Source organism: Phyllobates terribilis, unplaced genomic scaffold, assembly GCF_046119375.1.
Source record: "Phyllobates terribilis strain yellow unplaced genomic scaffold, ASM4611937v1 Scaffold_180__1_contigs__length_3869351, whole genome shotgun sequence".
Classification (NCBI taxonomy): Eukaryota; Metazoa; Chordata; class Amphibia; order Anura; family Dendrobatidae; genus Phyllobates; species Phyllobates terribilis.
Window position 1 is genome coordinate 65,876 of NW_027362940.1, and position 22,335 is coordinate 88,210.

The 22,335-nt window shown below is 44.2% G+C and overlaps 13 non-coding genes across 13 annotated transcripts; all 13 read left to right on the top strand.

Moving 5' to 3' along the window:
- The first annotated feature begins 996 nt into the window (after nt 1–996).
- LOC141212618 (U2 spliceosomal RNA) lies at nt 997–1,187 on the top strand. Its single transcript, XR_012282333.1, has one exon. It is a non-coding gene; the product is annotated as a U2 spliceosomal RNA (small nuclear RNA).
- Nucleotides 1,188–7,320: 6,133 nt separating this feature from the next.
- On the top strand, nt 7,321–7,520 carry LOC141212642 (U2 spliceosomal RNA). Its single transcript, XR_012282352.1, has one exon. It is a non-coding gene; the product is annotated as a U2 spliceosomal RNA (small nuclear RNA).
- A 1,115-nt stretch (nt 7,521–8,635) lies between these two features.
- LOC141212687 (U2 spliceosomal RNA) lies at nt 8,636–8,826 on the top strand. The gene has a single exon (XR_012282385.1). It is a non-coding gene; the product is annotated as a U2 spliceosomal RNA (small nuclear RNA).
- Nucleotides 8,827–9,941: 1,115 nt separating this feature from the next.
- Nucleotides 9,942–10,132, top strand: LOC141212688 (U2 spliceosomal RNA). Its single transcript, XR_012282386.1, has one exon. It is a non-coding gene; the product is annotated as a U2 spliceosomal RNA (small nuclear RNA).
- Nucleotides 10,133–11,247: 1,115 nt separating this feature from the next.
- On the top strand, nt 11,248–11,438 carry LOC141212619 (U2 spliceosomal RNA). Its single transcript, XR_012282334.1, has one exon. It is a non-coding gene; the product is annotated as a U2 spliceosomal RNA (small nuclear RNA).
- Nucleotides 11,439–12,553: 1,115 nt separating this feature from the next.
- Nucleotides 12,554–12,744, top strand: LOC141212689 (U2 spliceosomal RNA). Its single transcript, XR_012282387.1, has one exon. It is a non-coding gene; the product is annotated as a U2 spliceosomal RNA (small nuclear RNA).
- A 1,115-nt stretch (nt 12,745–13,859) lies between these two features.
- LOC141212690 (U2 spliceosomal RNA) lies at nt 13,860–14,050 on the top strand. Its single transcript, XR_012282388.1, has one exon. It is a non-coding gene; the product is annotated as a U2 spliceosomal RNA (small nuclear RNA).
- Nucleotides 14,051–15,165: 1,115 nt separating this feature from the next.
- Nucleotides 15,166–15,356, top strand: LOC141212691 (U2 spliceosomal RNA). Its single transcript, XR_012282389.1, has one exon. It is a non-coding gene; the product is annotated as a U2 spliceosomal RNA (small nuclear RNA).
- A 1,115-nt stretch (nt 15,357–16,471) lies between these two features.
- On the top strand, nt 16,472–16,662 carry LOC141212692 (U2 spliceosomal RNA). Its single transcript, XR_012282390.1, has one exon. It is a non-coding gene; the product is annotated as a U2 spliceosomal RNA (small nuclear RNA).
- A 1,118-nt stretch (nt 16,663–17,780) lies between these two features.
- Nucleotides 17,781–17,971, top strand: LOC141212693 (U2 spliceosomal RNA). Its single transcript, XR_012282391.1, has one exon. It is a non-coding gene; the product is annotated as a U2 spliceosomal RNA (small nuclear RNA).
- Nucleotides 17,972–19,086: 1,115 nt separating this feature from the next.
- Nucleotides 19,087–19,277, top strand: LOC141212659 (U2 spliceosomal RNA). The gene has a single exon (XR_012282359.1). It is a non-coding gene; the product is annotated as a U2 spliceosomal RNA (small nuclear RNA).
- Nucleotides 19,278–20,392: 1,115 nt separating this feature from the next.
- LOC141212695 (U2 spliceosomal RNA) lies at nt 20,393–20,583 on the top strand. Its single transcript, XR_012282393.1, has one exon. It is a non-coding gene; the product is annotated as a U2 spliceosomal RNA (small nuclear RNA).
- A 1,109-nt stretch (nt 20,584–21,692) lies between these two features.
- Nucleotides 21,693–21,883, top strand: LOC141212622 (U2 spliceosomal RNA). Its single transcript, XR_012282337.1, has one exon. It is a non-coding gene; the product is annotated as a U2 spliceosomal RNA (small nuclear RNA).
- Nucleotides 21,884–22,335: the final 452 nt, after the last annotated feature.

Below are 22,335 nucleotides of genomic sequence, written 5' to 3' on the forward strand. Positions count from 1 at the left end.
TTCATGTTCAAAGTTGCAGAAGCCAGATTACAAGCTCATTTTGGTTCAACTTCAGCAACTGTGCATTGCATTGCCATGTAATGTGATGCAATGCTATCTTTCTAGCTCTCCCTTTTTACTTCCTTTTGGATAAACAGACATATTAGGCAAGCATTTTGGAGCTTTCACCTAAATAACTACAGGTGGTGAGATAAGCTGCACAATATAATTGACCTTTCAGTATATTGTTGCACACACACCATCTATTTAGCAAATGCCCTTGTTATCAACAGCAGCCTTTTAAACTCACCTGAGCTAACAGGTATGTGCGCTGGTTACTCTGCTGCGCTTAAAATTTCTTTTTTGGTTTGCTACAATGCCTTTTCTGAAACGTTGTCTCCTTCTGCTGGAACACTGACTTCTTTCATTTAATGCCTGCAGACTATAAAAGAGAACCCAACCCAAAAAGTTTGGTTGATTAGTCTGTGGCATTCTGTTAAACTGTTGCTTATGGCGGTCTCTGTGAGCTTCTCAGCGACATTCAGCCAGCCAGGTATCCTGCCTGCAGTAGATGGAATGTGGCAATGGAACGCTGGCTGCGCGTGTCATAATAGGCTCTGAGCCTTTATATACCTGTGCACAGCAGCAGCCACCTTCAGTCTGCTGCTGGACAGCCAGCAGCAGCAGCAGCAGGAGAGGTATGTAATCAGGAGCCCTCCTGCTAAGGGTAGACAGCTGCTCGTTCCACCCCACCCCCCGCCTTAATTGGTTCTCCTCCCTTCCAACGGTGTTGAGGCGGGTGGGAACAGCAGGGGGTGAAGGTGCTGTGTTTAAAGAGGTGGAGTTATGCAGATCTAAAACGCGTGGATTGCAGCAGCAGCAAGCCGAAAAGTGCAGGCATGTAAGGGATCTAGAGGTTGACAACATGTCTTCTTAACGGGAGTCCAGGAGCTCATCTCCACAAATGGACTTTTCAGGATCCTTGGGTGGCTCCGTAGTTTGAAACCAATTCTGGTTATCGCTTCTCGGCCTTTTGGCTAAGATCAAGTGTAGTATCTGTTCTTATCAGTTTAATATCTGATACGTCCCCTATCTGGGGACCATATATTAAATGGATTTTTAGAACAGGGAGATGGAAAAAGAGCTTGCTCTGTCCACTCCACGCATTGACCTGGTATTGCAGTATCCCCAGGACCGGTGCACCCCTTCTTTAATGCAGTTTCTAAAATCAGAAAGAATTGAATTCAATGTTTTTTGTTCATTTTGCTTGTTTGTCGGATTTTGGGATGGACTCTTTGGCTTTGCTTTTCTTCTCCTCATTGGATTTTTCATGTTCAAAGTTGCAGAAGCCAGATTACAAGCTCATTTTGGTTCAACTTCAGCAACTGTGCATTGCATTGCCATGTAATGTGATGCAATGCTATCTTTCTAGCTCTCCCTTTTTACTTCCTTTTGGATAAACAGACATATTAGGCAAGCATTTTGGAGCTTTCACCTAAATAACTACAGGTGGTGAGATAAGCTGCACAATATAATTGACCTTTCAGTATATTGTTGCACACACACCATCTATTTAGCAAATGCCCTTGTTATCAACAGCAGCCTTTTAAACTCACCTGAGCTAACAGGTATGTGCGCTGGTTACTCTGCTGCGCTTAAAATTTCTTTTTTGGTTTGCTACAATGCCTTTTCTGAAACGTTGTCTCCTTCTGCTGGAACACTGACTTCTTTCATTTAATGCCTGCAGACTATAAAAGAGAACCCAACCCAAAAAGTTTGGTTGATTAGTCTGTGGCATTCTGTTAAACTGTTGCTTATGGCGGTCTCTGTGAGCTTCTCAGCGACATTCAGCCAGCCAGGTATCCTGCCTGCAGTAGATGGAATGTGGCAATGGAACGCTGGCTGCGCGTGTCATAATAGGCTCTGAGCCTTTATATACCTGTGCACAGCAGCAGCCACCTTCAGTCTGCTGCTGGACAGCCAGCAGCAGCAGCAGCAGGAGAGGTATGTAATCAGGAGCCCTCCTGCTAAGGGTAGACAGCTGCTCGTTCCACCCCACCCCCCGCCTTAATTGGTTCTCCTCCCTTCCAACGGTGTTGAGGCGGGTGGGAACAGCAGGGGGTGAAGGTGCTGTGTTTAAAGAGGTGGAGTTATGCAGATCTAAAACGCGTGGATTGCAGCAGCAGCAAGCCGAAAAGTGCAGGCATGTAAGGGATCTAGAGGTTGACAACATGTCTTCTTAACGGGAGTCCAGGAGCTCATCTCCACAAATGGACTTTTCAGGATCCTTGGGTGGCTCCGTAGTTTGAAACCAATTCTGGTTATCGCTTCTCGGCCTTTTGGCTAAGACCATTTGGTTGCAGCCTGATAGGTGCGAGTTCTCTGGAGGAATCCAGGCCTTTTTGCGAAAGGATTTGGCGATTTTCTGTGGTATTATACCGACAGGTTTTGAAGATGAACTTCGTGAAGAATACTATCCGAATTGGAGTGGATCCATCAGTTTCCGAGAGGAATAATGTGTCCTTCATCGTGGAGAAACTTTTGGAAGGAAAAGCTGGAGCAAAACGAGGCGACTTCTACAGCGTCAACGAGTTTCCTAAATCAGGTACATATGACGTGACTTTTGTAGAAGAAAATACCTGCCTTGATGTGTTTGAGTGGCTTCGGAGTCACACTGATGATCCTTTCTTGGAAGGGGTGTGGTTTGAACCCTTGTTTGGACTTCAAGAAAAGATTGTGTGGGTAACAGTTTATAACCCTTTTACTGAGCCAGCATTGCTTGAAGGCTTCCTTGCACGGTACTGTGATTATGTGCGTAAAGGGGAAAAGCAGTTTAATTCTTTAGGTATTTTCAACTGCAAATACAAGTTTCGGGTGAAACTGAAGAAGGATCCTGGAAGTGTGGGAGGCTTTAGACATCCTCCTGCGAATTTTTCTGTGGCGGGACATAGGGGCTTCCTTTACTATGTAGGGCAGCCTATGTATTGCAGGAAATGTTACTGCTTTGGACATGTGCAGGATGCATGTAAGAAAGGGCAATGTTGCCGTAACTGCAAAGAGGAGGGGCATGTGGCAAGTGCGTGCCCGAAGCCCAAGGCTTGTGACATGTGTGGAAGTGGTGAGCACATGTTTAAAGATTGCCCGCAGGGTGTGCCCAGGAAAACTGATAAGGAGAGGAAAAAGGAGGAGGAGGAGAGGAGGGTTTTGCAGCAGATAGAAAGAGAAACTGCTAGAATGGAGAGAGAGCAGAGGAGGCGGAGTGAAAGGTCTGCCCCTGAAACTGTGAGTCTGAGGCCTGCTTACCAGAAGGAGAAAAAGGCACCTAAAATGGAGAAGGAGCTTGTGAAAGAATTGAGGAGAATGGAGGGGCAGATGAATGCAGCGGGAGAAGGAAGGTGTCCGGATACGTTGGACTTTCAGGACGTTGTAGATGCTGCAGATTGTATGGAAACTGGGGAAGGGTCATCACACCCTTCAGATCCTGAGAATATTGAGGAGTACTTCTCCGATGAGGGTGGGGGGAGTAGAAAATGTCACAGGGAGGGTGGTGGGGCAAATGATGAAGAAGATATCAAGGCACCGCAGCGAAAAGTGGGTGCCAAGAAAGCAAGGTGGGGTGATGGTGATGCTGCTAGCGGCTCGGAAACGAGTTGCTCGGTTCAGATGGTGGAAGAAGATAGTGGGGGTGCTGGTTAAGGTTGCCTTGCAATATGCGTGATAATGCCTATTATAAGCTTTGACTTAAGTCAAAGGCTTTTTCTTGTGAGTGGAGTTTTTGTAGTGTTTTTGTAACTTTTCTGTTTTCGTTTTTTTTAGGAGGTTTAAAAAAGGAAAAAATGGGTTTTACTATAATTTCACAAAATGTGAGAGTGTTTAAAAATAAGGCCAGGAGGGCTGCAATTTTTGATTTTTTGGCTATGAAGAATGCATCGATTTTTTGTTTGCAAGAGTGTGGAGTGGTGGATGGGGTGAGAGGAGATGAATGGTCTCATGGAGCATCTGTGTGGTCGGGGAGTGCATGTAATAAAAATGATGGTGTGGGGATTTTAGTTAAAGGGAGGGAGGTGGTTTTGAGTGATTATGTGGTGATTGATGTGGGGAGGTGCATTTTAGCAAATTTTGAGTATAAAAATGTTAAATTTTGTGTTATTAATGTTTATGCGCCGGTGGAGAAAAATGACCGGAAAAAGTTATTTGAAAAAATTAAACTTTTTGTTCCGGGAAGAATGCCTGTGGTGATTGTGGGTGATATGAATTGTGATGTGGGGAGAGTGAATGTGGATGTGTCTGGGAAAACTTTGTTAGAGTTGGTTAGTGATTTTGATTTGCATGATATGCAAAGTGTATGTAAAGTGAGGCCTTTGTTAAATACCTTCTTTTCCGAAAGTGGAAGAATACAATCTAGATTGGATTACTGTTTTATTTCAAAAAATATGATTCCTGTTGACTATAAGCAGGAGAATGTTTTGTTTTCAGATCATGTGTGCATGTCGTGTGAGTTGGATGTGAATGTGAATGGGGTGTTTGGGAAAGGTTTGTGGAAGTTGAATGTTAAGTTATTGGAGTATGAGGAAGTAAGAAAGGAATATGCAAGACGGTATGAGGAGTGGTGTGAGTGTAAAAATGGTTTTGGGAATGTTTGTGGGTGGTGGGATTGGGTTAAAAAACAGACAAAAATTTTTTTCAAAAATTTGGGTTATAAGATGGCAGCAGTCAAGAGGAGACATTTTGTGAGTTTAAATGCACGTTTAAGTTTCTTGTATAAATTGAGGGAGGGAGGGATGGAGGTGGAGGAGGATATTTTACAAGTGAAAAAGGAGGTTCATGAGTTCTTGTTGGAAAAATGGAGGAGTATTGTCTTTAGAGCAAAAGTTGATAATTTGGAGTATGATGAAAAATGTTCACGTTTTTTTTTCAAGAAGGTTTTTGGGAAAAAGCAAAATATGTGTGTGTTGAATGGAGCAGATGGAAGCGAGGTGAGTGGAGAGGATATGTGTGAGGAAGTGGCAAAGTTTTATGAGGATTTGTATGCTGTAAAGTGGAGGGATGAGTGTTTGGAGAATGATGTTTTGAGTACGTTAGAGAGTAAATTGAATGAGGCGGAAAGAGAGAGGCTGATGGATGCTGTGACAAGTGATGAAGTATGGAAGGTTATGTGTAGTATGGCTTTGAATAAGACGCCGGGGGAGGATGGTCTTCCAGTAGAATCTTACCGCATGATGTGGGATGTGATTGGGAGTGATTTTGTGGATTTTTGTAAGTATATGTGGGAAAATATGGAGGTGGCAGGTAGTATGCGTGCAGGTATGGTTGTATTGATTCCGAAAAAGGGTGATTTGAAGAGTCTGAAAAACTGGAGGCCAATAACATTATTGAACTGTGATTATAAGATCTACGCAAAATTAATGGCAAATAGGATGCGTGATGTGATAGAGAGTGTGATTGGGGATGAGCAGTGTTGTGCAGTACCTGGGAGACGGATTCACGAGTGTGTGTGTATATTGAGAGATTGTCTATGGGATTGTATGAGCCGGAAGAAGAGTGTGTTTTTGTTGAGCCTGGATTTTGAAAAGGCGTATGATAGGTTGTCGCATGGTTTTTTGTTTAGAGTGTTGCTGAGAATGGGTTTTCCTGCTGATTTTGTTGGGAGAGTGAGAAGTCTATATACAGATATTTATAGTTGTGTTTTAATGAACGGTTATGTCGGTAGGAGAGTGAATGTGCATTCGGGCGTGAGGTAGGGGTGTCCGTTATCCCCTGTGGCTTTTATTTGTGCAATTGAACCTTTGTTGTGTATGTTGAGGAAGGATAAAGTGGTTCGAGGTGTGCAAGTGCCGGGAGGTGGAGGAAGAGAGTGGAAGGTGAGTGGTTATATGGATGACGTGTGTGTATTATGTGATTCTGAATGTTCGGTGAGGCGGGTGAAGTTGTTAGTGTCTATCTTTTGTGGTGCGTCTGCATTTAAAGTGAATTGGGAAAAGAGTGAGTGTAAGGTTTTTGGAAGTGGTATTTTGAGTAGAGATGTAGGTGTGAACGTAGTGAGTGGGCCCATTAAGGTTTTGGGAGTGAAGTTTTCAGAAAGATTGGATGTGAAAGAAAGTTGGGATGACGCGAAAGAGAAGGTTGAAAAGAAGTTATGTTTTTGGAAGTTGAGAAGCCTTACTTTCTTTGGAAAAATCTTAGTCATTAAAAGCGTGGTGTTGCCTATTTATTTATATGTTGCAGTTGTGTTTCCACCAGGTTATATGGTTTTGAGAGGATTGAATAGGATTTTGTTTGTTTTTTTGTGGAATTCTAAAATGGAGAGGGCGCGGAGGGAAGTGTTGGTGAAGCGTATGGAGAAAGGTGGTTTGGGTTTTCCAAATTTAGAAGTTTTTTTGGGTGTGAATATTGTGGTGTTTGTGCTGAAAGTGATTATGGGCGATGGAAAGTTTTCATGTATGTGTGGATATTTATTTGGGGCTTATTCTTTTCGTTTGAAGTGGAGAGAGAGGGATTTGCGGTGTCCGGTTGCTTTTGAGGTGCCCGTGTGGTATGTGTGGGTTTATAAGTTTTTGGTGAAGTATGAGTTGTGTGATGTGGATGTGAGGTTGTTGGGAAATAAGAAGGCTGTGTACAGGATGATTGAGTGTAGAGAAATGGAGAGTGGAATAAATTTGGTGAGAGGGTGTGATGTGCAAAAAGTATGGAAGAAGGTGCGGATGGGTGGTATGACAAATAAGCAGAGTGAGGTTGTGTGGCAGTCTTTGCATGGAGTGTTGCCAGTAAGAGAGTTTCAGAGGAATAGAGGTTTAGTGAGGAGTGAAACGTGTCCAAGAAAGGGCTGTGGTGGAAGGGAAAGTGTGTTGCATGTTTTTTGGAATTGCCAGTATGCTAGAGATGTGATTGGGAGAATGGGGCCTTTGTGTAAAGAATTGTGTGGTGTGAATTTGTTGTCCTTTGAGTTGTTTATGTTTGGTTTGGGAATATGTGATGGGACGAAGGAAAGAGTCTTGTGGTTGATGCTTGCGTGTATAAAGGAAGTGTTATGGGATGTGAGGAATGTGTATGTGTTTAAAAGGAAGGAAATTGCTGTAAAGGATAGTGTGAAGGTGATTATGGGGAAGATGTATGTGTGTTTCCTATGGGACAAAAAGAGGAGAGGGGAAGTGGATGCGGAGGGAATATGGAAAGTTAAAAAGTGGAGATATTTTGTAAATACTTCTTGATCTTGTTTTCTGTGTAAGGTTTAAAAAGAAGAAATAAAAATTTTCCGGTGATGATGGGAGCAGCATTTGTGTCGTTGAGATGATGCAGCTGTTTGGAAGGAAGTTCCTTTGGTCGTGACTATAGACCGTGGATTTCCCCATCTGAGGGAAAAAAAAAAAAAAAAAAAAAAAAAAAAAAAATCTGTTCTTATCAGTTTAATATCTGATACGTCCCCTATCTGGGGACCATATATTAAATGGATTTTTAGAACAGGGAGATGGAAAAAGAGCTTGCTCTGTCCACTCCAGGCATTGACCTGGTATTGCAGTATCTCCAGGACCGGTGCACCCCTTCTTTAATGCAGTTTCTAAAATCAGAAAGAATTGAATTCAATGTTTTTTGTTCATTTTGCTTGTTTGTCGGATTTTGGGATGGACTCTTTGGCTTTGCTTTTCTTCTCCTCATTGGATTTTTCATGTTCAAAGTTGCAGAAGCCAGATTACAAGCTCATTTTGGTTCAACTTCAGCAACTGTGCATTGCATTGCCATGTAATGTGATGCAATGCTATCTTTCTAGATCTCCCTTTTTACTTCCTTTTGGATAAACAGACATATTAGGCAAGCATTTTGGAGCTTTCACCTAAATAACTACAGGTGGTGAGATAAGCTGCACAATATAATTGACCTTTCAGTATATTGTTGCACACACACCATCTATTTAGCAAATGCCCTTGTTATCAACAGCAGCCTTTTAAACTCACCTGAGCTAACAGGTATGTGCGCTGGTTACTCTGCTGCGCTTAAAATTTCTTTTTTGGTTTGCTACAATGCCTTTTCTGAAACGTTGTCTCCTTCTGCTGGAACACTGACTTCTTTCATTTAATGCCTGCAGACTATAAAAGAGAACCCAACCCAAAAAGTTTGGTTGATTAGTCTGTGGCATTCTGTTAAACTGTTGCTTATGGCGGTCTCTGTGAGCTTCTCAGCGACATTCAGCCAGCCAGGTATCCTGCCTGCAGTAGATGGAATGTGGCAATGGAACGCTGGCTGCGCGTGTCATAATAGGCTCTGAGCCTTTATATACCTGTGCACAGCAGCAGCCACCTTCAGTCTGCTGCTGGACAGCCAGCAGCAGCAGCAGCAGGAGAGGTATGTAATCAGGAGCCCTCCTGCTAAGGGTAGACAGCTGCTCGTTCCACCCCACCCCCCGCCTTAATTGGTTCTCCTCCCTTCCAACGGTGTTGAGGCGGGTGGGAACAGCAGGGGGTGAAGGTGCTGTGTTTAAAGAGGTGGAGTTATGCAGATCTAAAACGCGTGGATTGCAGCAGCAGCAAGCCGAAAAGTGCAGGCATGTAAGGGATCTAGAGGTTGACAACATGTCTTCTTAACGGGAGTCCAGGAGCTCATCTCCACAAATGGACTTTTCAGGATCCTTGGGTGGCTCCGTAGTTTGAAACCAATTCTGGTTATCGCTTCTCGGCCTTTTGGCTAAGATCAAGTGTAGTATCTGTTCTTATCAGTTTAATATCTGATACGTCCCCTATCTGGGGACCATATATTAAATGGATTTTTAGAACAGGGAGATGGAAAAAGAGCTTGCTCTGTCCACTCCACGCATTGACCTGGTATTGCAGTATCTCCAGGACCGGTGCACCCCTTCTTTAATGCAGTTTCTAAAATCAGAAAGAATTGAATTCAATGTTTTTTGTTCATTTTGCTTGTTTGTCGGATTTTGGGATGGACTCTTTGGCTTTGCTTTTCTTCTCCTCATTGGATTTTTCATGTTCAAAGTTGCAGAAGCCAGATTACAAGCTCATTTTGGTTCAACTTCAGCAACTGTGCATTGCATTGCCATGTAATGTGATGCAATGCTATCTTTCTAGCTCTCCCTTTTTACTTCCTTTTGGATAAACAGACATATTAGGCAAGCATTTTGGAGCTTTCACCTAAATAACTACAGGTGGTGAGATAAGCTGCACAATATAATTGACCTTTCAGTATATTGTTGCACACACACCATCTATTTAGCAAATGCCCTTGTTATCAACAGCAGCCTTTTAAACTCACCTGAGCTAACAGGTATGTGCGCTGGTTACTCTGCTGCGCTTAAAATTTCTTTTTTGGTTTGCTACAATGCCTTTTCTGAAACGTTGTCTCCTTCTGCTGGAACACTGACTTCTTTCATTTAATGCCTGCAGACTATAAAAGAGAACCCAACCCAAAAAGTTTGGTTGATTAGTCTGTGGCATTCTGTTAAACTGTTGCTTATGGCGGTCTCTGTGAGCTTCTCAGCGACATTCAGCCAGCCAGGTATCCTGCCTGCAGTAGATGGAATGTGGCAATGGAACGCTGGCTGCGCGTGTCATAATAGGCTCTGAGCCTTTACATACCTGTGCACAGCAGCAGCCACCTTCAGTCTGCTGCTGGACAGCCAGCAGCAGCAGCAGCAGGAGAGGTATGTAATCAGGAGCCCTCCTGCTAAGGGTAGACAGCTGCTCGTTCCACCCCACCCCCCGCCTTAATTGGTTCTCCTCCCTTCCAACGGTGTTGAGGCGGGTGGGAACAGCAGGGGGTGAAGGTGCTGTGTTTAAAGAGGTGGAGTTATGCAGATCTAAAACGCGTGGATTGCAGCAGCAGCAAGCCGAAAAGTGCAGGCATGTAAGGGATCTAGAGGTTGACAACATGTCTTCTTAACGGGAGTCCAGGAGCTCATCTCCACAAATGGACTTTTCAGGATCCTTGGGTGGCTCCGTAGTTTGAAACCAATTCTGGTTATCGCTTCTCGGCCTTTTGGCTAAGATCAAGTGTAGTATCTGTTCTTATCAGTTTAATATCTGATACGTCCCCTATCTGGGGACCATATATTAAATGGATTTTTAGAACAGGGAGATGGAAAAAGAGCTTGCTCTGTCCACTCCACGCATTGACCTGGTATTGCAGTATCTCCAGGACCGGTGCACCCCTTCTTTAATGCAGTTTCTAAAATCAGAAAGAATTGAATTCAATGTTTTTTGTTCATTTTGCTTGTTTGTCGGATTTTGGGATGGACTCTTTGGCTTTGCTTTTCTTCTCCTCATTGGATTTTTCATGTTCAAAGTTGCAGAAGCCAGATTACAAGCTCATTTTGGTTCAACTTCAGCAACTGTGCATTGCATTGCCATGTAATGTGATGCAATGCTATCTTTCTAGCTCTCCCTTTTTACTTCCTTTTGGATAAACAGACATATTAGGCAAGCATTTTGGAGCTTTCACCTAAATAACTACAGGTGGTGAGATAAGCTGCACAATATAATTGACCTTTCAGTATATTGTTGCACACACACCATCTATTTAGCAAATGCCCTTGTTATCAACAGCAGCCTTTTAAACTCACCTGAGCTAACAGGTATGTGCGCTGGTTACTCTGCTGCGCTTAAAATTTCTTTTTTGGTTTGCTACAATGCCTTTTCTGAAACGTTGTCTCCTTCTGCTGGAACACTGACTTCTTTCATTTAATGCCTGCAGACTATAAAAGAGAACCCAACCCAAAAAGTTTGGTTGATTAGTCTGTGGCATTCTGTTAAACTGTTGCTTATGGCGGTCTCTGTGAGCTTCTCAGCGACATTCAGCCAGCCAGGTATCCTGCCTGCAGTAGATGGAATGTGGCAATGGAACGCTGGCTGCGCGTGTCATAATAGGCTCTGAGCCTTTACATACCTGTGCACAGCAGCAGCCACCTTCAGTCTGCTGCTGGACAGCCAGCAGCAGCAGCAGCAGGAGAGGTATGTAATCAGGAGCCCTCCTGCTAAGGGTAGACAGCTGCTCGTTCCACCCCACCCCCCGCCTTAATTGGTTCTCCTCCCTTCCAACGGTGTTGAGGCGGGTGGGAACAGCAGGGGGTGAAGGTGCTGTGTTTAAAGAGGTGGAGTTATGCAGATCTAAAACGCGTGGATTGCAGCAGCAGCAAGCCGAAAAGTGCAGGCATGTAAGGGATCTAGAGGTTGACAACATGTCTTCTTAACGGGAGTCCAGGAGCTCATCTCCACAAATGGACTTTTCAGGATCCTTGGGTGGCTCCGTAGTTTGAAACCAATTCTGGTTATCGCTTCTCGGCCTTTTGGCTAAGATCAAGTGTAGTATCTGTTCTTATCAGTTTAATATCTGATACGTCCCCTATCTGGGGACCATATATTAAATGGATTTTTAGAACAGGGAGATGGAAAAAGAGCTTGCTCTGTCCACTCCACGCATTGACCTGGTATTGCAGTATCCCCAGGACCGGTGCACCCCTTCTTTAATGCAGTTTCTAAAATCAGAAAGAATTGAATTCAATGTTTTTTGTTCATTTTGCTTGTTTGTCGGATTTTGGGATGGACTCTTTGGCTTTGCTTTTCTTCTCCTCATTGGATTTTTCATGTTCAAAGTTGCAGAAGCCAGATTACAAGCTCATTTTGGTTCAACTTCAGCAACTGTGCATTGCATGGCCATGTAATGTGATGCAATGCTATCTTTCTAGCTCTCCCTTTTTACTTCCTTTTGGATAAACAGACATATTAGGCAAGCATTTTGGAGCTTTCACCTAAATAACTACAGGTGGTGAGATAAGCTGCACAATATAATTGACCTTTCAGTATATTGTTGCACACACACCATCTATTTAGCAAATGCCCTTGTTATCAACAGCAGCCTTTTAAACTCACCTGAGCTAACAGGTATGTGCGCTGGTTACTCTGCTGCACTTAAAATTTCTTTTTTGGTTTGCTACAATGCCTTTTCTGAAACGTTGTCTCCTTCTGCTGGAACACTGACTTCTTTCATTTAATGCCTGCAGACTATAAAAGAGAACCCAACCCAAAAAGTTTGGTTGATTAGTCTGTGGCATTCTGTTAAACTGTTGCTTATGGCGGTCTCTGTGAGCTTCTCAGCGACATTCAGCCAGCCAGGTATCCTGCCTGCAGTAGATGGAATGTGGCAATGGAACGCTGGCTGCGCGTGTCATAATAGGCTCTGAGCCTTTATATACCTGTGCACAGCAGCAGCCACCTTCAGTCTGCTGCTGGACAGCCAGCAGCAGCAGCAGCAGGAGAGGTATGTAATCAGGAGCCCTCCTGCTAAGGGTAGACAGCTGCTCGTTCCACCCCACCCCCCGCCTTAATTGGTTCTCCTCCCTTCCAACGGTGTTGAGGCGGGTGGGAACAGCAGGGGGTGAAGGTGCTGTGTTTAAAGAGGTGGAGTTATGCAGATCTAAAACGCGTGGATTGCAGCAGCAGCAAGCCGAAAAGTGCAGGCATGTAAGGGATCTAGAGGTTGACAACATGTCTTCTTAACGGGAGTCCAGGAGCTCATCTCCACAAATGGACTTTTCAGGATCCTTGGGTGGCTCCGTAGTTTGAAACCAATTCTGGTTATCGCTTCTCGGCCTTTTGGCTAAGATCAAGTGTAGTATCTGTTCTTATCAGTTTAATATCTGATACGTCCCCTATCTGGGGACCATATATTAAATGGATTTTTAGAACAGGGAGATGGAAAAAGAGCTTGCTCTGTCCACTCCACGCATTGACCTGGTATTGCAGTATCTCCAGGACCGGTGCACCCCTTCTTTAATGCAGTTTCTAAAATCAGAAAGAATTGAATTCAATGTTTTTTGTTCATTTTGCTTGTTTGTCGGATTTTGGGATGGACTCTTTGGCTTTGCTTTTCTTCTCCTCATTGGATTTTTCATGTTCAAAGTTGCAGAAGCCAGATTACAAGCTCATTTTGGTTCAACTTCAGCAACTGTGCATTGCATTGCCATGTAATGTGATGCAATGCTATCTTTCTAGCTCTCCCTTTTTACTTCCTTTTGGATAAACAGACATATTAGGCAAGCATTTTGGAGCTTTCACCTAAATAACTACAGGTGGTGAGATAAGCTGCACAATATAATTGACCTTTCAGTATATTGTTGCACACACACCATCTATTTAGCAAATGCCCTTGTTATCAACAGCAGCCTTTTAAACTCACCTGAGCTAACAGGTATGTGCGCTGGTTACTCTGCTGCGCTTAAAATTTCTTTTTTGGTTTGCTACAATGCCTTTTCTGAAACGTTGTCTCCTTCTGCTGGAACACTGACTTCTTTCATTTAATGCCTGCAGACTATAAAAGAGAACCCAACCCAAAAAGTTTGGTTGATTAGTCTGTGGCATTCTGTTAAACTGTTGCTTATGGCGGTCTCTGTGAGCTTCTCAGCGACATTCAACCAGCCAGGTATCCTGCCTGCAGTAGATGGAATGTGGCAATGGAACGCTGGCTGCGCGTGTCATAATAGGCTCTGAGCCTTTATATACCTGTGCACAGCAGCAGCCACCTTCAGTCTGCTGCTGGACAGCCAGCAGCAGCAGCAGCAGGAGAGGTATGTAATCAGGAGCCCTCCTGCTAAGGGTAGACAGCTGCTCGTTCCACCCCACCCCCCGCCTTAATTGGTTCTCCTCCCTTCCAACGGTGTTGAGGCGGGTGGGAACAGCAGGGGGTGAAGGTGCTGTGTTTAAAGAGGTGGAGTTATGCAGATCTAAAACGCGTGGATTGCAGCAGCAGCAAGCCGAAAAGTGCAGGCATGTAAGGGATCTAGAGGTTGACAACATGTCTTCTTAACGGGAGTCCAGGAGCTCATCTCCACAAATGGACTTTTCAGGATCCTTGGGTGGCTCCGTAGTTTGAAACCAATTCTGGTTATCGCTTCTCGGCCTTTTGGCTAAGATCAAGTGTAGTATCTGTTCTTATCAGTTTAATATCTGATACGTCCCCTATCTGGGGACCATATATTAAATGGATTTTTAGAACAGGGAGATGGAAAAAGAGCTTGCTCTGTCCACTCCACGCATTGACCTGGTATTGCAGTATCTCCAGGACCGGTGCACCCCTTCTTTAATGCAGTTTCTAAAATCAGAAAGAATTGAATTCAATGTTTTTTGTTCATTTTGCTTGTTTGTCGGATTTTGGGATGGACTCTTTGGCTTTGCTTTTCTTCTCCTCATTGGATTTTTCATGTTCAAAGTTGCAGAAGCCAGATTACAAGCTCATTTTGGTTCAACTTCAGCAACTGTGCATTGCATTGCCATGTAATGTGATGCAATGCTATCTTTCTAGCTCTCCCTTTTTACTTCCTTTTGGATAAACAGACATATTAGGCAAGCATTTTGGAGCTTTCACCTAAATAACTACAGGTGGTGAGATAAGCTGCACAATATAATTGACCTTTCAGTATATTGTTGCACACACACCATCTATTTAGCAAATGCCCTTGTTATCAACAGCAGCCTTTTAAACTCACCTGAGCTAACAGGTATGTGCGCTGGTTACTCTGCTGCGCTTAAAATTTCTTTTTTGGTTTGCTACAATGCCTTTTCTGAAACGTTGTCTCCTTCTGCTGGAACACTGACTTCTTTCATTTAATGCCTGCAGACTATAAAAGAGAACCCAACCCAAAAAGTTTGGTTGATTAGTCTGTGGCATTCTGTTAAACTGTTGCTTATGGCGGTCTCTGTGAGCTTCTCAGCGACATTCAGCCAGCCAGGTATCCTGCCTGCAGTAGATGGAATGTGGCAATGGAACGCTGGCTGCGCGTGTCATAATAGGCTCTGAGCCTTTATATACCTGTGCACAGCAGCAGCCACCTTCAGTCTGCTGCTGGATAGCCAGCAGCAGCAGCAGCAGGAGAGGTATGTAATCAGGAGCCCTCCTGCTAAGGGTAGACAGCTGCTCGTTCCACCCCACCCCCCGCCTTAATTGGTTCTCCTCCCTTCCAACGGTGTTGAGGCGGGTGGGAACAGCAGGGGGTGAAGGTGCTGTGTTTAAAGAGGTGGAGTTATGCAGATCTAAAACGCGTGGATTGCAGCAGCAGCAAGCCGAAAAGTGCAGGCATGTAAGGGATCTAGAGGTTGACAACATGTCTTCTTAACGGGAGTCCAGGAGCTCATCTCCACAAATGGACTTTTCAGGATCCTTGGGTGGCTCCGTAGTTTGAAACCAATTCTGGTTATCGCTTCTCGGCCTTTTGGCTAAGATCAAGTGTAGTATCTGTTCTTATCAGTTTAATATCTGATACGTCCCCTATCTGGGGACCATATATTAAATGGATTTTTAGAACAGGGAGATGGAAAAAGAGCTTGCTCTGTCCACTCCACGCATTGACCTGGTATTGCAGTATCTCCAGGACCGGTGCACCCCTTCTTTAATGCAGTTTCTAAAATCAGAAAGAATTGAATTCAATGTTTTTTGTTCATTTTGCTTGTTTGTCGGATTTTGGGATGGACTCTTTGGCTTTGCTTTTCTTCTCCTCATTGGATTTTTCATGTTCAAAGTTGCAGAAGCCAGATTACAAGCTCATTTTGGTTCAACTTCAGCAACTGTGCATTGCATTGCCATGTAATGTGATGCAATGCTATCTTTCTAGCTCTCCCTTTTTACTTCCTTTTGGATAAACAGACATATTAGGCAAGCATTTTGGAGCTTTCACCTAAATAACTACAGGTGGTGAGATAAGCTGCACAATATAATTGACCTTTCAGTATATTGTTGCACACACACCATCTATTTAGCAAATGCCCTTGTTATCAACAGCAGCCTTTTAAACTCACCTGAGCTAACAGGTATGTGCGCTGGTTACTCTGCTGCGCTTAAAATTTCTTTTTTGGTTTGCTACAATGCCTTTTCTGAAACGTTGTCTCCTTCTGCTGGAACACTGACTTCTTTCATTTAATGCCTGCAGACTATAAAAGAGAACCCAACCCAAAAAGTTTGGTTGATTAGTCTGTGGCATTCTGTTAAACTGTTGCTTATGGCGGTCTCTGTGAGCTTCTCAGCGACATTCAGCCAGCCAGGTATCCTGCCTGCAGTAGATGGAATGTGGCAATGGAACGCTGGCTGCGCGTGTCATAATAGGCTCTGAGCCTTTATATACCTGTGCACAGCAGCAGCCACCTTCAGTCTGCTGCTGGACAGCCAGCAGCAGCAGCAGCAGGAGAGGTATGTAATCAGGAGCCCTCCTGCTAAGGGTAGACAGCTGCTCGTTCCACCCCACCCCCCGCCTTAATTGGTTCTCCTCCCTTCCAACGGTGTTGAGGCGGGTGGGAACAGCAGGGGGTGAAGGTGCTGTGTTTAAAGAGGTGGAGTTATGCAGATCTAAAACGCGTGGATTGCAGCAGCAGCAAGCCGAAAAGTGCAGGCATGTAAGGGATCTAGAGGTTGACAACATGTCTTCTTAACGGGAGTCCAGGAGCTCATCTCCACAAATGGACTTTTCAGGATCCTTGGGTGGCTCCGTAGTTTGAAACCAATTCTGGTTATCGCTTCTCGGCCTTTTGGCTAAGATCAAGTGTAGTATCTGTTCTTATCAGTTTAATATCTGATACGTCCCCTATCTGGGGACCATATATTAAATGGATTTTTAGAACAGGGAGATGGAAAAAGAGCTTGCTCTGTCCACTCCACGCATTGACCTGGTATTGCAGTATCTCCAGGACCGGTGCACCCCTTCTTTAATGCAGTTTCTAAAATCAGAAAGAATTGAATTCAATGTTTTTTGTTCATTTTGCTTGTTTGTCGGATTTTGGGATGGACTCTTTGGCTTTGCTTTTCTTCTCCTCATTGGATTTTTCATGTTCAAAGTTGCAGAAGCCAGATTACAAGCTCATTTTGGTTCAACTTCAGCAACTGTGCATTGCATTGCCATGTAATGTGATGCAATGCTATCTTTCTAGCTCTCCCTTTTTACTTCCTTTTGGATAAACAGACATATTAGGCAAGCATTTTGGAGCTTTCACCTAAATAACTACAGGTGGTGAGATAAGCTGCACAATATAATTGACCTTTCAGTATATTGTTGCACACACACCATCTATTTAGCAAATGCCCTTGTTATCAACAGCAGCCTTTTAAACTCACCTGAGCTAACAGGTATGTGCGCTGGTTACTCTGCTGCGCTTAAAATTTCTTTTTTGGTTTGCTACAATGCCTTTTCTGAAACGTTGTCTCCTTCTGCTGGAACACTGACTTCTTTCATTTAATGCCTGCAGACTATAAAAGAGAACCCAACCCAAAAAGTTTGGTTGATTAGTCTGTGGCATTCTGTTAAACTGTTGCTTATGGCGGTCTCTGTGAGCTTCTCAGCGACATTCAGCCAGCCAGGTATCCTGCCTGCAGTAGATGGAATGTGGCAATGGAACGCTGGCTGCGCGTGTCATAATAGGCTCTGAGCCTTTATATACCTGTGCACAGCAGCAGCCACCTTCAGTCTGCTGCTGGACAGCCAGCAGCAGCAGCAGCAGCAGGAGAGGTATGTAATCAGGAGCCCTCCTGCTAAGGGTAGACAGCTGCTCGTTCCACCCCACCCCCCGCCTTAATTGGTTCTCCTCCCTTCCAACGGTGTTGAGGCGGGTGGGAACAGCAGGGGGTGAAGGTGCTGTGTTTAAAGAGGTGGAGTTATGCAGATCTAAAACGCGTGGATTGCAGCAGCAGCAAGCCGAAAAGTGCAGGCATGTAAGGGATCTAGAGGTTGACAACATGTCTTCTTAACGGGAGTCCAGGAGCTCATCTCCACAAATGGACTTTTCAGGATCCTTGGGTGGCTCCGTAGTTTGAAACCAATTCTGGTTATCGCTTCTCGGCCTTTTGGCTAAGATCAAGTGTAGTATCTGTTCTTATCAGTTTAATATCTGATACGTCCCCTATCTGGGGACCATATATTAAATGGATTTTTAGAACAGGGAGATGGAAAAAGAGCTTGCTCTGTCCACTCCACGCATTGACCTGGTATTGCAGTATCTCCAGGACCGGTGCACCCCTTCTTTAATGCAGTTTCTAAAATCAGAAAGAATTGAATTCAATGTTTTTTGTTCATTTTGCTTGTTTGTCGGATTTTGGGATGGACTCTTTGGCTTTGCTTTTCTTCTCCTCATTGGATTTTTCATGTTCAAAGTTGCAGAAGCCAGATTACAAGCTCATTTTGGTTCAACTTCAGCAACTGTGCATTGCATTGCCATGTAATGTGATGCAATGCTATCTTTCTAGCTCTCCCTTTTTACTTCCTTTTGGATAAACAGACATATTAGGCAAGCATTTTGGAGCTTTCACCTAAATAACTACAGGTGGTGAGATAAGCTGCACAATATAATTGACCTTTCAGTATATTGTTGCACACACACCATCTATTTAGCAAATGCCCTTGTTATCAACAGCAGCCTTTTAAACTCACCTGAGCTAACAGGTATGTGCGCTGGTTACTCTGCTGCGCTTAAAATTTCTTTTTTGGTTTGCTACAATGCCTTTTCTGAAACGTTGTCTCCTTCTGCTGGAACACTGACTTCTTTCATTTAATGCCTGCAGACTATAAAAGAGAACCCAACCCAAAAAGTTTGGTTGATTAGTCTGTGGCATTCTGTTAAACTGTTGCTTATGGCGGTCTCTGTGAGCTTCTCAGCGACATTCAGCCAGCCAGGTATCCTGCCTGCAGTAGATGGAATGTGGCAATGGAACGCTGGCTGCGCGTGTCATAATAGGCTCTGAGCCTTTATATACCTGTGCACAGCAGCAGCCACCTTCAGTCTGCTGCTGGACAGCCAGCAGCAGCAGCAGCAGGAGAGGTATGTAATCAGGAGCCCTCCTGCTAAGGGTAGACAGCTGCTCGTTCCACCCCACCCCCCGCCTTAATTGGTTCTCCTCCCTTCCAACGGTGTTGAGGCGGGTGGGAACAGCAGGGGGTGAAGGTGCTGTGTTTAAAGAGGTGGAGTTATGCAGATCTAAAACGCGTGGATTGCAGCAGCAGCAAGCCGAAAAGTGCAGGCATGTAAGGGATCTAGAGGTTGACAACATGTCTTCTTAACGGGAGTCCAGGAGCTCATCTCCACAAATGGACTTTTCAGGATCCTTGGGTGGCTCCGTAGTTTGAAACCAATTCTGGTTATCGCTTCTCGGCCTTTTGGCTAAGATCAAGTGTAGTATCTGTTCTTATCAGTTTAATATCTGATACGTCCCCTATCTGGGGACCATATATTAAATGGATTTTTAGAACAGGGAGATGGAAAAAGAGCTTGCTCTGTCCACTCCACGCATTGACCTGGTATTGCAGTATCTCCAGGACCAGTGCACCCCTTCTTTAATGCAGTTTCTAAAATCAGAAAGAATTGAATTCAATGTTTTTTGTTCATTTTGCTTGTTTGTCGGATTTTGGGATGGACTCTTTGGCTTTGCTTTTCTTCTCCTCATTGGATTTTTCATGTTCAAAGTTGCAGAAGCCAGATTACAAGCTCATTTTGGTTCAACTTCAGCAACTGTGCATTGCATTGCCATGTAATGTGATGCAATGCTATCTTTCTAGCTCTCCCTTTTTACTTCCTTTTGGATAAACAGACATATTAGGCAAGCATTTTGAAGCTTTCACCTAAATAACTACAGGTGGTGAGATAAGCTGCACAATATAATTGACCTTTCAGTATATTGTTGCACACACACCATCTATTTAGCAAATGCCCTTGTTATCAACAGCAGCCTTTTAAACTCACCTGAGCTAACAGGTATGTGCGCTGGTTACTCTGCTGCGCTTAAAATTTCTTTTTTGGTTTGCTACAATGCCTTTTCTGAAACGTTGTCTCCTTCTGCTGGAACACTGACTTCTTTCATTTAATGCCTGCAGACTATAAAAGAGAACTCAACCCAAAAAGTTTGGTTGATTAGTCTGTGGCATTCTGTTAAACTGTTGCTTATGGCGGTCTCTGTGAGCTTCTCAGCGACATTCAGCCAGCCAGGTATCCTGCCTGCAGTAGATGGAATGTGGCAATGGAACGCTGGCTGCGCGTGTCATAATAGGCTCTGAGCCTTTATATACCTGTGCACAGCAGCAGCCACCTTCAGTCTGCTGCTGGACAGCCAGCAGCAGCAGCAGCAGGAGAGGTATGTAATCAGGAGCCCTCCTGCTAAGGGTAGACAGCTGCTCGTTCCACCCCACCCCCCGCCTTAATTGGTTCTCCTCCCTTCCAACGGTGTTGAGGCGGGTGGGAACAGCAGGGGGTGAAGGTGCTGTGTTTAAAGAGGTGGAGTTATGCAGATCTAAAACGCGTGGATTGCAGCAGCAGCAAGCCGAAAAGTGCAGGCATGTAAGGGATCTAGAGGTTGACAACATGTCTTCTTAACGGGAGTCCAGGAGCTCATCTCCACAAATGGACTTTTCAGGATCCTTGGGTGGCTCCGTAGTTTGAAACCAATTCTGGTTATCGCTTCTCGGCCTTTTGGCTAAGATCAAGTGTAGTATCTGTTCTTATCAGTTTAATATCTGATACGTCCCCTATCTGGGGACCATATATTAAATGGATTTTTAGAACAGGGAGATGGAAAAAGAGCTTGCTCTGTCCACTCCACGCATTGACCTGGTATTGCAGTATCTCCAGGACCGGTGCACCCCTTCTTTAATGCAGTTTCTAAAATCAGAAAGAATTGAATTCAATGTTTTTTGTTCATTTTGCTTGTTTGTCGGATTTTGGGATGGACTCTTTGGCTTTCCTTTTCTTCTCCTCATTGGATTTTTCATGTTCAAAGTTGCAGAAGCCAGATTACAAGCTCATTTTGGTTCAACTTCAGCAACTGTGCATTGCATTGCCATGTAATGTGATGCAATGCTATCTTTCTAGCTCTCCCTTTTTACTTCCTTTTGGATAAACAGACATATTAGGCAAGCATTTTGGAGCTTTCACCTAAATAACTACAGGTGGTGAGATAAGCTGCACAATATAATTGACCTTTCAGTATATTGTTGCACACACACCATCTATTTAGCAAATGCCCTTGTTATCAACAGCAGCCTTTTAAACTCACCTGAGCTAACAGGTATGTGCGCTGGTTACTCTGCTGCGCTTAAAATTTCTTTTTTGGTTTGCTACAATGCCTTTTCTGAAACGTTGTCTCCTTCTGCTGGAACACTGACTTCTTTCATTTAATGCCTGCAGACTATAAAAGAGAACCCAACCCAAAAAGTTTGGTTGATTAGTCTGTGGCATTCTGTTAAACTGTTGCTTATGGCGGTCTCTGTGAGCTTCTCAGCGACATTCAGCCAGCCAGGTATCCTGCCTGCAGTAGATGGAATGTGGCAATGGAACGCTGGCTGCGCGTGTCATAATAGGCTCTGAGCCTTTATATACCTGTGCACAGCAGCAGCCACCTTCAGTCTGCTGCTGGACAGCCAGCAGCAGCAGCAGGAGAGGTATGTAATCAGGAGCCCTCCTGCTAAGGGTAGACAGCTGCTCGTTCCACCCCACCCCCCGCCTTAATTGGTTCTCCTCCCTTCCAACGGTGTTGAGGCGGGTGGGAACAGCAGGGGGTGAAGGTGCTGTGTTTAAAGAGGTGGAGTTATGCAGATCTAAAACGCGTGGATTGCAGCAGCAGCAAGCCGAAAAGTGCAGGCATGTAAGGGATCTAGAGGTTGACATGTCTTCTTAACGGGAGTCCAGGAGCTCATCTCCACAAATGGACTTTTCAGGATCCTTGGGTGGCTCCGTAGTTTGAAACCAATTCTGGTTATCGCTTCTCGGCCTTTTGGCTAAGATCAAGTGTAGTATCTGTTCTTCTCAGTTTAATATCTGATACGTCCCCTATCTGGGGACCATATATTAAATGGATTTTTAGAACAGGGAGATGGAAAAAGAGCTTGCTCTGTCCACTCCACGCATTGACCTGGTATTGCAGTATCTCCAGGACCGGTGCACCCCTTCTTTAATGCAGTTTCTAAAATCAGAAAGAATTGAATTCAATGTTTTTTGTTCATTTTGCTTGTTTGTCGGATTTTGGGATGGACTCTTTGGCTTTGCTTTTCTTCTCCTCATTGGATTTTTCATGTTCAAAGTTGCAGAAGCCAGATTACAAGCTCATTTTGGTTCAACTTCAGCAACTGTGCATTGCATTGCCATGTAATGTGATGCAATGCTATCTTTCTAGCTCTCCCTTTTTACTTCCTTTTGGATAAACAGACATATTAGGCAAGCATTTTGGAGCTTTCACCTAAATAACTACAGGTGGTGAGATAAGCTGCACAATATAATTGACCTTTCAGTATATTGTTGCACACACACCATCTATTTAGCAAATGCCCTTGTTATCAACAGCAGCCTTTTAAACTCACCTGAGCTAACAGGTATGTGCGCTGGTTACTCTGCTGCGCTTAAA